The 14,395-nt window shown below is 46.1% G+C and overlaps 1 long non-coding RNA gene across 2 annotated transcripts; it reads right to left on the bottom strand.

Moving 5' to 3' along the window:
• Positions 1–1,517: 1,517 nt before the first annotated feature.
• LOC143442850 (uncharacterized) lies at positions 1,518–13,410 on the bottom strand. 2 transcript variants are annotated; one of them, XR_013111393.1, is made up of 4 exons: positions 12,263–13,410; positions 3,527–3,611; positions 1,901–1,998; positions 1,518–1,734 (listed from the first exon to the last, which is right to left on the bottom strand). It is a non-coding gene; the product is annotated as an uncharacterized LOC143442850 (long non-coding RNA). The 2 variants fall into 2 exon arrangements; XR_013111394.1 differs by lacking the exon at positions 3,527–3,611 and having other exon boundaries at positions 12,263–13,402.
• Between the last annotated feature and the right edge of the window lie 985 nt (positions 13,411–14,395).

The following is a 14,395-nucleotide window of genomic DNA, read 5'->3' on the forward strand; positions in this document are numbered from 1 at the left end:
ATGTGGGAGGCCATCTACTGGAGCACGGCCAGCTTCCCAGGAGCTGACTGTTGCTTCTCAACAGCCATCAGCTGTCCATAGCTGTCCATAGCTCAGGCTTGGGGCTCATGAACCCTTCCATGCTGTGCTTGAGTTGAGTGGCTTGATCCGGTTCAGCATTCCTGCGGGAAACCATGGCCGCCATAAGCCCATTGGTTCTGTCATTGCCTAGAAGAGTGTTCTCTGTGCTCCTCCCTCACCTCTGCCTCATAAAATCTTTCCATCCCTTTTCTGAGACACTCAGAAAAGGGTGTGGCACAGATACCTTATTTGTGGCTGAGTGCCCCGCAGTGGCTTAGTCTCCTCGTGTTATCCCGTTGTGTGTTTCTGCATCCCACTATCCACTGAACAGAAACACTTCTCTGAAGACGTGGGAGAGCTGAGCCAATCTACAAGTAGCTTTAGGATTTCTGATGACAAAGGCACCCCTCTAGCCTTGCTAAGGGGCTGGCACAGGACCCAAGTTTTTGTACCAAACTCTTTCTTCCTGTAATAAACATATTAGGTAGGAGCAGGCGTGGCCACATACACCCGTCATCCCAACACCCCAGAGGGAGAGGCAGACACTCAGGGCCATCCTCTTGATACATTTTAGGGCTGAGATTAGCATGGGCTATGGGGCTCTGTTTTAAAAATCTTCAACCAAACCCACACGGAAATTTGGGCAGAGAAACCCAAGGGCATGGAGTGGCAGCAGCCAACGTTTATAAAGAAAACAGAATGAAGCAAGATCTTTGGTCCTGGCCTTGATCTTAACCATCTCCAACTTCCTAAGAAACAAGCATTTTTCTCTCTATCAAGACCTGGTTTTTTAGCTTTTTCTTCTAATGTCCTTCCAATGGACTTTTTTTTTTTTTTTTTTTTTTTTTTAAACCCACCAGGGAGAGCTTCTGGTGCTTGAGATGCCAGTTAAATTTCAAGTGGTGCCACCCAGTTGGGGACAAGAATCTGTTGGCCTCCAGTTCACTGTGCTCATCACTTTGTGATGGACAAGCTCTGTCCCTCTTCATCCAGGCACTGCTCCCTGTGCTGGCTTCTCATCTGGGCTCACTATAGTTAGAATAACTGTATCAATTACTCTCTTATGGCTGAGACGAAATGCCTGACAGAACAGCACTTCAGAGGCGAGGTTTATTGTGGCTCCTGGCTCAGAAGATGAAGTCTATCATGGTGACATTGGGAGCTCACTGTCAACTGGGCAGATTGGAACATAGGAAGAGATGCTGGCATAACAACAGATGCTGGCACTCACCTGGCTTCCTCCTTTCCTTCTTTTTTTTTATTGAGTTCAGTAGCCTGCCTGTGGAGTGGTCCTGCCCTCATTCAGAGTAGGTCCTCCCTCCTCCAGGATGCCCTTATGTAGATATGTAGCACTGCCGGACAAGCCATGCACATCCCCCACATCCGATGGAGATAAACCACAGATGCTACACTGTCTGTGGTTTTAGGGAGCAATGTCAGAAAGGGAAGACTCTACATTTTTAGTAAAAATGTATTTTCTGTTGAACATTTTCGGTCAGATGTTGGTCAAGTCAGTGGATGCAGAGCCCACTAATCCAGAGGGCATGCTGCTAGCTTGCTCGTGGAGTCGTTTGTTACATGTCATCCTCTTCCATGATGTGAAGGACCTATGAAGATGAACATACGGAATCTTCCAGTATGCCACCCGATGATGCCACTTTGCTGAGGCTGAAGCTGAGAAAAATCACAGACCAATCAAGACAGCGCCACTTTGTTAGCGGGCATCACATAGGGAAGACTCAAGCACCATTCATTTTGGCCACTCTAGAAATAAATGTATATATATATATATATATATATATATATATATATATATATATACACATTTGTTGAGTCCTACCTCTTCAGGCCTAGTGAGGATCAGTGACCCGGCCCATCCCTTGGGGCTTTTCTTTGGGTGTGTTATCCCTGCTCTCAGCAAGGTGTGGTGGCATATCCCTGTAACTCAGGAAGGAGAAGCAAAATGTTAGTGAGTTCAAGGTCAGCCTGGACTACAGAGTAAGTTAGAGGCCAACGTGTGCTCCATAGTGAGATCAGAGCTAGCCTTACTACACAGTGAGATCAGAGCTAGCCTTACTACACAGTGAGATCAGGGCTAGCCTTACTCTATAGTGAGATCAGGGCTAGCCTCACTACACAGTGAGATCAGGGCTAGCCTCACTCCATGGTGAGATCAGGGCTAGCTCATCTCAAACACAAACAAACCAAGGGCTGAAGGACATAGCTTCATAGTAGTGTCTGCTCAGTGCTTGCAAGGCTCTGGTTCCATCCACAGCATCGGGAAAGTAAAAGCAAGACCACTTTGTAAGCAGAAAGGAGAACATTTATGCTGAATGTCTCCTTCCCCCCTGAACTAAGGCCTAACTCCTAGGTGATGTTATCAGGGAAGAGAAGGCCGTTGGTTCATGATGTGGAGCCTCAGGAATGGGGTTGATGCCTTTATGAAAGAGACTCAGCATGCTTTGTCCCTTGTGAGGACCTTGCCAAGGAAAGGCATCTATGGACATAGGCCTGGTGGCATAAACTTTAAATCCAAATACTTGGGAGACGGAAGGAAGCAGATCTCTGTGAGTTTAAGGCCAGCCTGCACTACATGGAGAGTTAGAGACCAGTGAAGGCTGTATGGTGAGAACTTGTCTCAAAAATACTCAAAAGGAAAGGCAGAAAGGGTGTGTCTGAACAGCAGAAGTGAGTCCTTTTGACAGCAAGCCTGCCCATACCGCGCTCTTCAGCTCTTGAGCTTTGAGAGAGGAACTCCTGTTGTTGAAACAAGCACTCACTCACACGCAAGGCTCTGCAACAGCAACTCAAAGGGACCTAGGCTATAAAGAACATGTCTTCAGATGAAAGCCCATAGTCACTGAGGGCCTGGAGCTGCTCGGGGAAGAATGCTTCTTAACTGAGCCCTCCCACTTCAAAGCAGGGTACAGGTCTTCCTGAGATGATAAAAAGAGCGAGCAGGGGTTGGCAATCTTCTCCCTAGTTGTTCTCAGTAAAGAACTAGATTGGAGAAAAGAAGTTTCTAAAAAGAAAGAAGACAATGAAGTAAAAAGCTACGGAACTTGTGGTAAGACAGACTTTTCTTGTTTATATTTTCTTTCAATTCTCATTTATCAAGAGGAAATTTTTTTCCTTTGGTTCTGACGCATTTTTAACATTTTTGAAAAACACAGCACCTCTCCAAATTTCTCTCTTAAATGGAAATCAAACAGGTCCAGGCCCTAAGCCCAGAGTCTTTGATGGGCAGCCCTAGTTCTCTGAAATGTAATAGCATTGCTTTAATGTCATGCTATTTCTTTTTATGGGCAGCTTCTATCTACAGTAGGTGGTGCAGGCTTTCTATTCATGGTGGTGAGTAACTTTCCCTTTTGAAGAAATGTATTTTAAGTTTTCGATGTGAGACAAGCCAAAGAAAAATAATAAACCAAGGTCTAGACCATATGGTTTAGAGCCACGGCAAACTCACCTATGGCTTTGAACAAGTTTGGAAACAGGATTGGAAGTCTGAGGGACAACAGCTTAAGCAACATTCACCAGGGCAGATGTCAAGGCTGAACCAAAAAAAAGATGGAGAATTAGGTAAGTCAGAGACAGATGCAGGAGAAGGCTAGGGGACTCCACATGACCTTGGGCAGACAGTAACCTAACATGGTAAAGAACATATCTAGTATTGAACTTGGCAAAGAACCCTGCTCCTGGGTCCAGATGTCTCTTTTCTAAATAAAATGTGGCCTCACTGCATTTGTCTCTGTTTTCTGTGAGCAGTTATTGCAGCTGCAGTGATGCTGGTGATGCTGGTGATGCTGGTGGAAGGATAATGGTGACAGCTGTTGCTCATTGAGTCTCTATGCTGAGTTCCTCACACACTTCTAGGCTTCTCTCTAAACCTCTTCAATAGCCTACACATTCTCAACAGCCCCTATCCACACCACTGTTTCAGGTTTGCTATTTTCATACTCTGCTGAGATAACCTGGTGATGGGATGGAGTCCAAAGATTAAATGTGTGTATATTTGTTCCTATACACTTTGTGCACACAGCCTGTGCTGAATAGTGTTAATCACCAACTTCACAGAGTCTAAGTTATCTGAGAGACAGGCACCAGAAAGTTAGTTAACTAGGCAGTTATCTTGATTGCATCCATTGAAGTGAGAAGACCTGCTCACTATGGGCGGCACCATTCCCTATGATTCTGTAAGTTGAGGAAGGGAGCTGAGCCACTGCATGCATTTGTTGCTCTCTGCTTCTTGATTGTGGATGCCATATGTCCTTCTGCCTGGCCTTCCCCACCCCAATGAAGTGTACCTTGAACTGTGAGTTGATATTTGTCAGAATATTTTACCAAAATAAAAGGAAAAGAAAAAGACATAGCCTTAGGATAATTTTACACAAGTATTTACAGGTACTTTCATGCACAAAACTAAGTTGTGGACACTTCATCATGAGAGGCCAGGCCAGGAATGGAATTTTATCATTTGTTATATCATGATAGTACCCCAAATCTTTAGATTTTGGAGTATTTTGAATTTTAGATTTCAGCCTGAAAAGCCAACACAAGTAATGCCTGATATTTAAGGACCACATATAAGACTTCTTCAAATCACTTCTTCATCCCTTTATTCTTAACAACCATCTCAGGAGACAAGTATCATCACTCCCATTTTATAGATTAGAAAAAAGGAGTGTGTAGGTGTGAAGACTGTTCTTGATTGTTAACTTGACTACATCTGGAATAAACTAAATACCAAGAGGCTGTGAGGGTTTTTTCTTACTTGCAGTATTTGAAGTGGAAGACCTGCCCTAAATCTGGATCTTTTGAGGTGGGAGGATCACCTTGAGTTGGGACCACACCTTTGGATGCCATCCTATATAAAGAACATAGAAGAAGAAAGATCTTGCTGGCAAGACCATTCCTTTACTGGCATTAGAGTCTATTTCTTTGGGATTCTGGTGTATACTGACAAGCAGCTAAGACACCCAGACTTGTGGTTTCAACAACTATTGAGTTCTTGGACTTTCCTTTGGGAAATAGCCATTGTTGGAATAGTAAGACCTTAACCCAGAAGCCACTCTAACAAATCGTGTGTGTGTGTGTGTGTGTGTGTGTGTGTGTGTGTACACATATATGTTAGATTCAACCTATCAGTTCTGTTCCTCCAGAGAAGCTAATACAGTAGACTTCAGCCATAAATGATAGGGTGGATCTCAGAGCTTCCATACTGTCCCCAAATCCAACACTCAGTCAACACATGATATGTAATGATAAGAGCACAGACTCTGACTCTGTCGTACAGAGAACTCACAGCTACTAAACTGTCAGATCAGACAAACCACCTTCCAAGTCACATTCCCCAAAAGCAAATGCCTTTGTCACTTGAGCAGATATGTACTGTGCATCTTCTGGGCCAGGCACACTTCCTTCCTTCAGTCAGCTGCAGCTGGGAGCTACCGACCCAGTCCTGCCCTCCCGCAAGTGGGAAGGTCACCCCACAGCTTTAAGGGTTTCGATTGATCAGGATGGATCTGTAGAACTTCTAGTCTAGACCCTATTTTCATTTAAGCCTCTACCTTATCCAAACTCAGTTGCTTAGCTATGCAGTTGAACACCTCCGGGTCCTGTGGCTGAGCTTATGGGGTTCTAGTAAAGTGTGGAGGAGATGGTGCAGTGAGAAGCGGAACTGATCTGAAGCCCCTTAGAAATGGTACTGCTTTTTATTCTTATTCTGTTTGTTTTCCTTAGACACTGCTGTCTGGTGAGTTTAGTTTAATTTAACTTAAATTGACATAATCTTGTTCCATATTTTATGGTCACAGCATGATACTTAATTACATATATATGAAACTAAAAAGTTTGACACTATCACAGCAGAGGGTAGAGTAGGGGTGTGGTGGTGGCCTCCCCCCCATCCCCAATGCCCAAACAGACAACTGAGAGGAGGAAGCACTCGGGCAGGGGAAGGAGGACTTACTTTATTCATGGTTTTGGTTCACATTGTTGTGGGAAGACACAGTACAACAAAGCAGTTTACATCATGGGTTACGTCATGGAAAAGTGACCTGCCTCCTCCAGCAAGACTCTGCTTCATAAGTTCCCATTCACTCCCCAGGGATCCACCCCGAGTAACAACAGAGCTGGCAATTCCTAATATCTATGTGTATATTTATAATTATGTATACATGTATTTAAAGTAGCAACAATTAAAGAAAAGAGGCTATGAATTCAGATACAAGGGGTGCATGGGAGGGGTTAGATGGATGGGCAGAGGGAAATGATATAATCTCAAGAATTAAAAATTATAATTAAGACATAGAAAAGCAATAAAATAATGGCTTTGGAGCATCGGTCTTAACTTTGTTCTTCTGTCATTCAAGCAGAGAATGGGCCAGGTTCAGTGTTGAAGGAAGTGTTTGTGGGAGAGGAGAATGGCTGTTTTGTTAATATCCTGTGTGTGTGTGTGTGTGTGTGTATGTGTGTGTGTGTAGCCTCAGCAACTAGATTGCTCCCAGGGCCAGCTTCAGACCTCCCTGGGTGCTTTGTCTAATGCTCACTGGAGAAAAAAGATGAATGGTTCCATGTAATGACCACATCAGCCTACCAGGGAAATGTCCTGGTATCCCTAGGCTACTGAGACCTGCAACTCATTGGCTATACTCTGCGCACCAGATCTGTGGGAGCAAGAGGGTTTTCTGCAGGACTTATTTAGTCCCTTATGCTATTTTTACTTTTCTAAGTTTTATTATTTTAAATTATATGTATGTGGAGGAGGTTGTGGGGGACATGCTCATGAGTGGAGGTTTGGGCAGAGGCCAGAGGCTTCAGATGCCCCAGAGCTGGAGTTACAGGTGGTTGTGATCTGCCTGTGGTAGATGCTGAGAACCCATTTAGGCTCTCTGTAAGAGCAGCGCTTGCTCTTAGGGGCGGAGCTGTCTCTCGGGTCCTCCATCATGTTATCTTGAGGAGACAAGGATACTTATCTCTGAAGAAAAACAGAGTCAGGATGTGTAGGAAACAACCCAAGGGTAGAAGTGCAAGAAGAGACGAATGAAGAGCTGGGGTTTGAACAGCTAACATATAAACAGTAATAGTTCTCCTTTGTATAAAATGAGGTGGCTCCACCTTCTCACGAATTCAGTCCAAGCCTTTAAGGGTTGAACTTTACAGCCTTGTGGTCACTAGATCAAGGATTATTAGAGACTCCAACCTCCCAGTGTTATGGCAGAGGAGCAGTTTCTATTTCTGGTGCCCACTGCCATCTCCAGGGAAATGCCTCTCAGCTGCTCCAGAGTCACAATGTTCTTGTTTTCCTCCAGGCCCTGTGACTCAGCAGGCAGCTCCAGATGGCTTCCTGCACTTCTAGCCCCATTGGCTGGCCTGTTAATCACAAGAAAGCGTCAGAGCCCTCCTGGACCAGCTCTCCACTGGACAGCCTTGCGGGCACACCGTTTGCATGGGCTGCTTTCTCCCTTTTCTGACCTCCATGGAGTACAGATGCTCTGCACTCTGAAGGGGAGATGCCGGAATCATACCCCACTCTGGACCAGCGAGATGGGGAAGGGCATTTGTGAAGCCTCACTGATCCCCTGTGGAAACACACGTCACCTACCTCCGAGAATTCCAGAGTTAGGGCTACTGGATGAAACAAACACAGAACACTGTGGTAGTTCTGAGTTTCAGACAAACTGGGCTTTTTTGTTTTGTTTTTATTATAAGTATGTTGCAAATACTGCATTAAAATTTAGTTGGGTGTCCTGTAACTTTATTCATTAAATAAATAACTATTCCAGCATGCTGAAAATGGAGCAAGGAAACCAGTGTGCTTTTTCCTCTACTAAGACCCTATACTTAGTAGTGTCTTTGCCATGAGATGCCCATAATACCTGTGACAAGCACACAGTTGTGCAGTGGGTGTGACAGAGCATGAACCATCTCAGCCAGAGAGTAGGGCACTTGGGCTTTTTGTCTGTTACTTCACCTTTAAGATGCCCCAGTGTTTGCATGCTGCTGGCTGCCTGGCACATGTGTAGACCAAGCCTCCTTGTGATTATTCACTCCTCATGGAGAAATAAGAAGTGTAACTTGTTAGTGGGTTCGAGCTGCACATTTAGCTGTAATGTGTTCCTTGAAGCCTGTTTGACATGAAAAAAAAAAAAAAAAAAAACCCACAGGGGACGGTTGACCTGCTGTGTATGTATGAAATCTGTATGGGGAAGAATATGGGTCTGTTTGGTTCTCTAGCACTCAGAATGGTGCCTGGCCCCCCAAAAGGTGGAACATTGGATTAACTAAAACCAGCCTAATTAACAACATAAGCAAAAATCATGCGTGCCAGGCACAGTGGCTCACATCTCTGATCCCAGCGCTTAGGAATTGGAGGCAGGAAGATCACGATTGTCAGACTCATACGCACATAGTGACTGCAAGTTGGCTTATCAAATGAGACCTTGTCTCAAAACAAACAAACACGCATAAATAAGTATACATTCACAATCTGTATCAAGGGAGACTTTCTGGAGCTAATCAACTTCCCTTCTGTGCTGAGTCACAGTCACAACCCTGCTTTGCTTACAGTAATTTATACCAAACCCAAGAAGGACTTCCATTAGCCACTGTAAGTCACAAATGTTCAGTGACCAGAGCCCAAAGCTGATGTGGCTTTGACTGCTCTCTCCCAGACTCTCCATAGATCAGAGGCTGTGCTTCTTGTCTTTAATACATTTTTAGTGGCTCTGGTATTCATCGGTGTTCTGTTGCTATGATACAATACCCGAGGTTGGGTAAGTTATAAATAAAAAAGCCTAATGACACATCACCAGCTCTGGTGAGCACACGCACCCCACCCCCACCCCTGCTACCTTCTTTACCTTGTGGCACATGGTGTCACAGCTGCAGGAATGCACATGAGGAAAAGCCAGCCATGAAACCAGAGAGGGGCTCTTGTGAATCAACCTGCTCACACAAGACTACTTCAATCCCTTCCAGAATGTTCTGTCCCTAGTGACCTCTCACAGGGTCCCAGCACTCAGCTTATGAACCAAACCCCCAAGTCATGAAGTCCTGGAGGACAAACTCCAGTGGGCCACAAGGCACAGATGACTCCCCAGTCAGTACTCAGTGAGTGTGTGGAGTCTGAGGTAAGGACATCACCAACAGGAATTGCAGGCAGGCTGCTGGAATGTCTTAGCTTTAGAGTCATCCTGGGTTCACCTGGTGGCAGCTTTGAAGGGCCTGGTGTACCATTCTGGCAGCTGTTTTCAGGGCCCACATTCCAGCAGGCCCTTCCTGTAGTTCTGCACTGACTTCTCATTCTTTCATCATCACTGATAATTCTCTAAGCTGCACCCCCTCCCATCTCCATCACTGCCCCTACACAGAGCTTGCATGTACCCTAGTTTGATTTCTGTTTCTGTGATAAAACACTGGCTTGGAGGCAGGGGTGATATTTGACTTTTAGTTTACAGTCTATCTCCAAGGCAGGACCCCATGGCAGGAATCCAGAGGCAGGAATTGAAGCAGAGATTCGGAGCAACCTTATTGGCTTACACCTGTGTACATTTTTTTAGTCACTTTCCTTATACAGCCAGAAACTGCCTGCGTAGGGATGGTACTACCCACAGTGGGCTGAGCCTCTATTGTGGGCACAATGGGCTGTGCCCATGGGCCAATCTGATGAAGGTAATTTCTCAACTGAGGTTCTGTCTTCCCAAGTGGGTTAAGTTGATAACTGTGATGGTTTGAGTGGGAAAGGCCCCGATAGGCCCATATAGCTGAATTCTTGATTCCCAGTTGGTGGAACTGTTTGGGAAGGATGAGAAGGTGTGGTCTTATTGGAGGAGGTGCGTCACTGGGGTGGGCTTTGAGGTTTCAAAAGCCCCCCCCCCCCCCAAGTTCTAGCTAGTTCTCTCTCTCTCTTTGCCTTTTGTCCATCAAGATGTAAGCTATCAGCTACTGGTCCAGTACCATGCAGGATTGCTACCATGCTCTGCCATGATGGCCATGAATTCCAACCTTCTCAGACCACCAGCCTCCTATAAACTCTTTCTTCTATAAGCTGCCTTAGTCGTGGAGTCTTTTCAGAGCAGTTGAAAAGTAAAACGACTGAAGCTCACTGTGACACTGTCTGTCTCAGCATCGCGTTGCTGGCTCTTCCCAATGAATACATTTAATTAATTAATTAATTAAATTTTATTTGTCTCTGGTTTCATGGCTGGCTCTTCCTCATGTGCATTCCTGCAGCTGTGACACCATGTGCCACAAGGTAAGGAAGGTAGCAGGGGTGGGGGTTGTGTGGGCTCACCAGAGCTGGTGATGTGTCATTAGGCTTTTTTATTTATAACTTACCCAACCTCGGGTATTGTATCATAGCAACAGAACACCGATGAATACCAGAGCCACTAAAAATGTATTAATTAATTAATTAATTAATTAAAATTTAATTTAAACATTCTTCTTGTTTCTAGCCTCCTGTCTACAAATCTACCTTCACCACTTTCCCAGAGTGGTTATTAACCAAAGTGCACCTTTAGTTTTGTCTCAAATCTCTCATAATATAGAATTCAGGAAGCCCAATGCTTGCCCTTAAATTGGTCTACCTTTCTTTAATGAGAGGAGGTATCCTTATGTGGTCATTTCTAGCTTTGAATACCCATTACTATGGTACTCATCATTTTGTGTGCCAGTTGATCCCCGAATCATCTGAGATGTGGCTTTAATTCGGTCTACCTCTATGCCAGAATAGCCCAAACTTATAAAGTATAGAAGTTCGGACAGCAAGATAAGAGTGCTCGAGGACCTGACTTTGAAACACTAAAACCTTCACAAAAAGCCGGGCTTGGCTACGTGTCCACCTGTGATGCAAGAGAGGAAACAGTGAGCAGACACAGGAGATGCCTGGAAATGGCTGCCCAGCAGCCTAGTGGTGAGCTCCAGGTTCAGTGAGAGGAATGTCTCAAAAGACGGTAGGGAGGGATGGGGCAGGACAACCAGTGTCTTTGTGTGGCCTTTACATGTGCATACCTGATATCCTACACACACACACACACACACACACACACACACACACACACACACACGCACGCACGCACAAGTGCCCTTCTACCCACACAAAAGCAGAAGGAATTCGATTCACCGTTCTGAAGGCTAGGAAGTCTAGGAGCATGGTGCTAGCCTCTCCCTAGCTTCTGTGAGACCCCCAAGCTGATTGATAATGTTGTAGAAGGCAGCATGGAAAGCATAAGAGGGGAAAACAAACCAACCAACCAACCAACCAACCAACCAACCAACCAACCAACCAACAGCAAAAACATGTGAGGGAAAGATGCAATTTCTAACACACCTCTCCACGGAGAACAAAACCAGTCCACAGCCCTTGGGAGGCAGAGGCAGGGGCAGAGGCAGGAGGCTTTCTGGAGCAACACAAACAAACAGACAGACTCAAAGGAAAGCAAGCAAAGGAACCCTAGAACAACATCGGTTCTGTAGGAACAGTACTGTGACTTAAGCCACTCCCAGTAGGCTCTGGCCCCCACTGTGTCACAGCAGGGACTGAGACTCCCAAATGAATTTTGGAAGACACAGCCAGACCATCACAGCTCTTCTCCCACTTTCCACCCCAGGGAAAGCATTCACAACATCATGTTTGCGAGCATCAGGATACCTAACTCTCCTGGATGGAGAAATCCGTGTGTTAGGAAGGCAGCATCTTGGGGGGGGGGGAGGGGGGCTCGCTAGCGTTCCTGTCCTCGTTTATGAGGCGTTGTGGGATGTTCCCATACACGTTGTAAACAGGGCATCATCCTCTTTGAATAATTAGCCTATCCATCACTTCAAACATTATCATTTGGGATGAGAACATTCAAAACCCTCTCCCTCCACCAGCTATTTTGAAAAACACATTATGCCACTGCTAACTATAGACATGTACTTTTAAAGCAGTATGAAAAGCGCGATTCTTTTTTTTTTTTTATTAGAGGGGCAAGAAGGAGAATAAAAAATGGAGGATCCCGGTTTCTTGACATCAACAGGGATCAACTCCCAGCCCTGGAAGGGGCCGACACTTCTCTGGGGTCCTGTGTAAGACACAGGTAGAGCCTGGCATGCCAGCTTCTGTGAACCAGGCACTGTGCTCCTGGAGCCTGCGCTTATCCAGCCAGCTCTCATCTCGAGGGGCTTCCCCTCCTTCCACCCCTGGGCCCACGCTGCTTACCTGCTCTTGCTTTTTACTTTTAAAAAACTGTCTAAGTCTTCCTCACTAGCTGAAGACAGTATTTTTAATTGCTTACAGGGTAGCCTCTGTTTTCCTGCAGAGAGACAGACGCCAGGGGAGAAAGGAGTCTTCTTAATGTACAGTAAAAGCTTGATTAATATTTGTCAAATAAACAGGCATGTCAAATAAACATCACATGACTTCTCTTGGGGAAGAGAAAGTCCAGACCACTCAGAGGGCACCCCAGGTTATTTCTGGGCCCTGGCTTGTACCCAGCACCCTAGTCAGCACTTCTGCCCATGGTGTCCTCCAATGAGCCTGGCACTGGGCCCTCTCACATGCATTAGGACAAACTCTAAGCCTGACACTCTTGAGGCACGGTGTCCCCCTCTTTCCATGAAGACAATCCTAAGACCCTGCTGGATGGACCTGCAGGTGGTACCAAGGCCGCCCCTGTCAGACCTGCAATGAACTTTACTTTAATAAGAGTTTAGTCACAGCCAATGACGAAGCAGGATCATTGTCACAATGTGCTGCCATGCAGCCTATTTAAAACTTAGCACTTGTTTGTCTCTGGGATTTTTTCATGGATGTAGGAACAGGGTCCTGATGTACAGCAGATGACCTAATAAGACAAATGAGACCCTAGGAGCAGGGCAGAGCACACACAGTCCCTGGCGAGCTGTCACAGTGTGCTCCGGCTTCATGAAAGGGGGGATGGCTTTGAGAGCACCTCATCTCCATTTCTCCATAGCAAACTCTTACCCATCCCTTAAAGCCTAGTTGTAGTGTCACCTCCTCCAGGAAGTAACTTCAGGTCCCTGGGCTGGAGCCAGCCTGATCTCTGGACTCCCAAGTTTCCGTGTGAGGCAAGACTTGGTTTTATTGGTTTGGCTGCTGACCCACCCCTTAGCTGCTCCTGCCCTAACAGCCCTGTCTTCCCTGCATATTCAGTCCCTGCCTTTCCCTCAAATCCCTGCAAGCATTTCTTCATCTTGTTCTGAATTAACCCTTCTGCTTCCAAGGAAAGCCCTTGGGCCAAGAAGCAGTAACTTCCCCTGGCTAACCAGAAACACTTAGATGAAAGCTCATGAAGATTGCTTTTCTGTTCTTTCTTCTCCTTTAAGCCCCATCTTCCCTCCCACTCCTACCTTGCATGTTACTAAGCCATACTCTCTTCCCCACATACATCCCCCCTCCCCACACCCTGCAGCACTGTTCCCCTCTGTCACAGGTGAGGTTCCCACCATCTTGTCCTATAGAAATTGACATGCTCTTTGGAGCCCAGTTACCATGTTTTATCCACCATATGGCCCCCATCCCCAGGCCTTTTTTTCTGCACTTCAATGTAAAGTGGGATGTTTCCATGGTATTCCCCATTTCTCTGGCTATGCAGAGTCCCATGCATCCTGGGGGTACATCAGGGATTCACCAGCACCTGGACAAGGCTGTGCTCAGTCTCTCGGTGTCCTTCTGGCAACTGGGCCTAGGGCACACCATACCAGGAGCCACACAGGGGGCTACTGTCTGGGATGCTGGGGACTCATGTGAGGGCTAGGGCAGCAGGCACCCTTCCTGGAAACAGCATTGTAATTTCCTCTGGGGTATCACTACCTTGCTCCTGCCCATCCATCTAGTTTGAATGGACTAACCAAGACATCAGACAGGTCCACTGGCCCAAGGCAACCTGATTAGATGGCTGTCCTGCCCTAGAGAGGCCCAGCCATGAATAGTGGGTGAGCCTGAGCATCGGGAGTACAGCCGCCATGTTAGCCATGAGCGTGGACAGGAAAGACAAGGAGAAAAACAACGAGACAAAGTCAGACACAGAATGTCCCCATGAAGCCCAGGCTATGTGACACTCGTGCTACCAAGAGGAACCGACACAAGTGAGCCTAGTGGGTGCTAGCTCTCAGAGAAGCCCCAAAAGAGAACCAAAAGTTATGAGGGGCATCTTAGCTCTGTTGTTTACTAACCAAGCTGAAGTCCTTGTCTCCATGACCTTCAGTCTCTTCTTCAGTAACTGTGATTAGCAAGGCCATTGTAAAGGCTACAGATCATACGCACATGGCAGTTAGTCCACTACCGTCTCTGTTTTGTGCTGTTAGGAGCCCTGGTCTGTAAAATACAGCA

The sequence above is a fragment of the Arvicanthis niloticus genome, chromosome 6, assembly GCF_011762505.2.
Source record: "Arvicanthis niloticus isolate mArvNil1 chromosome 6, mArvNil1.pat.X, whole genome shotgun sequence".
NCBI classification, from domain to species: Eukaryota; Metazoa; Chordata; class Mammalia; order Rodentia; family Muridae; genus Arvicanthis; species Arvicanthis niloticus.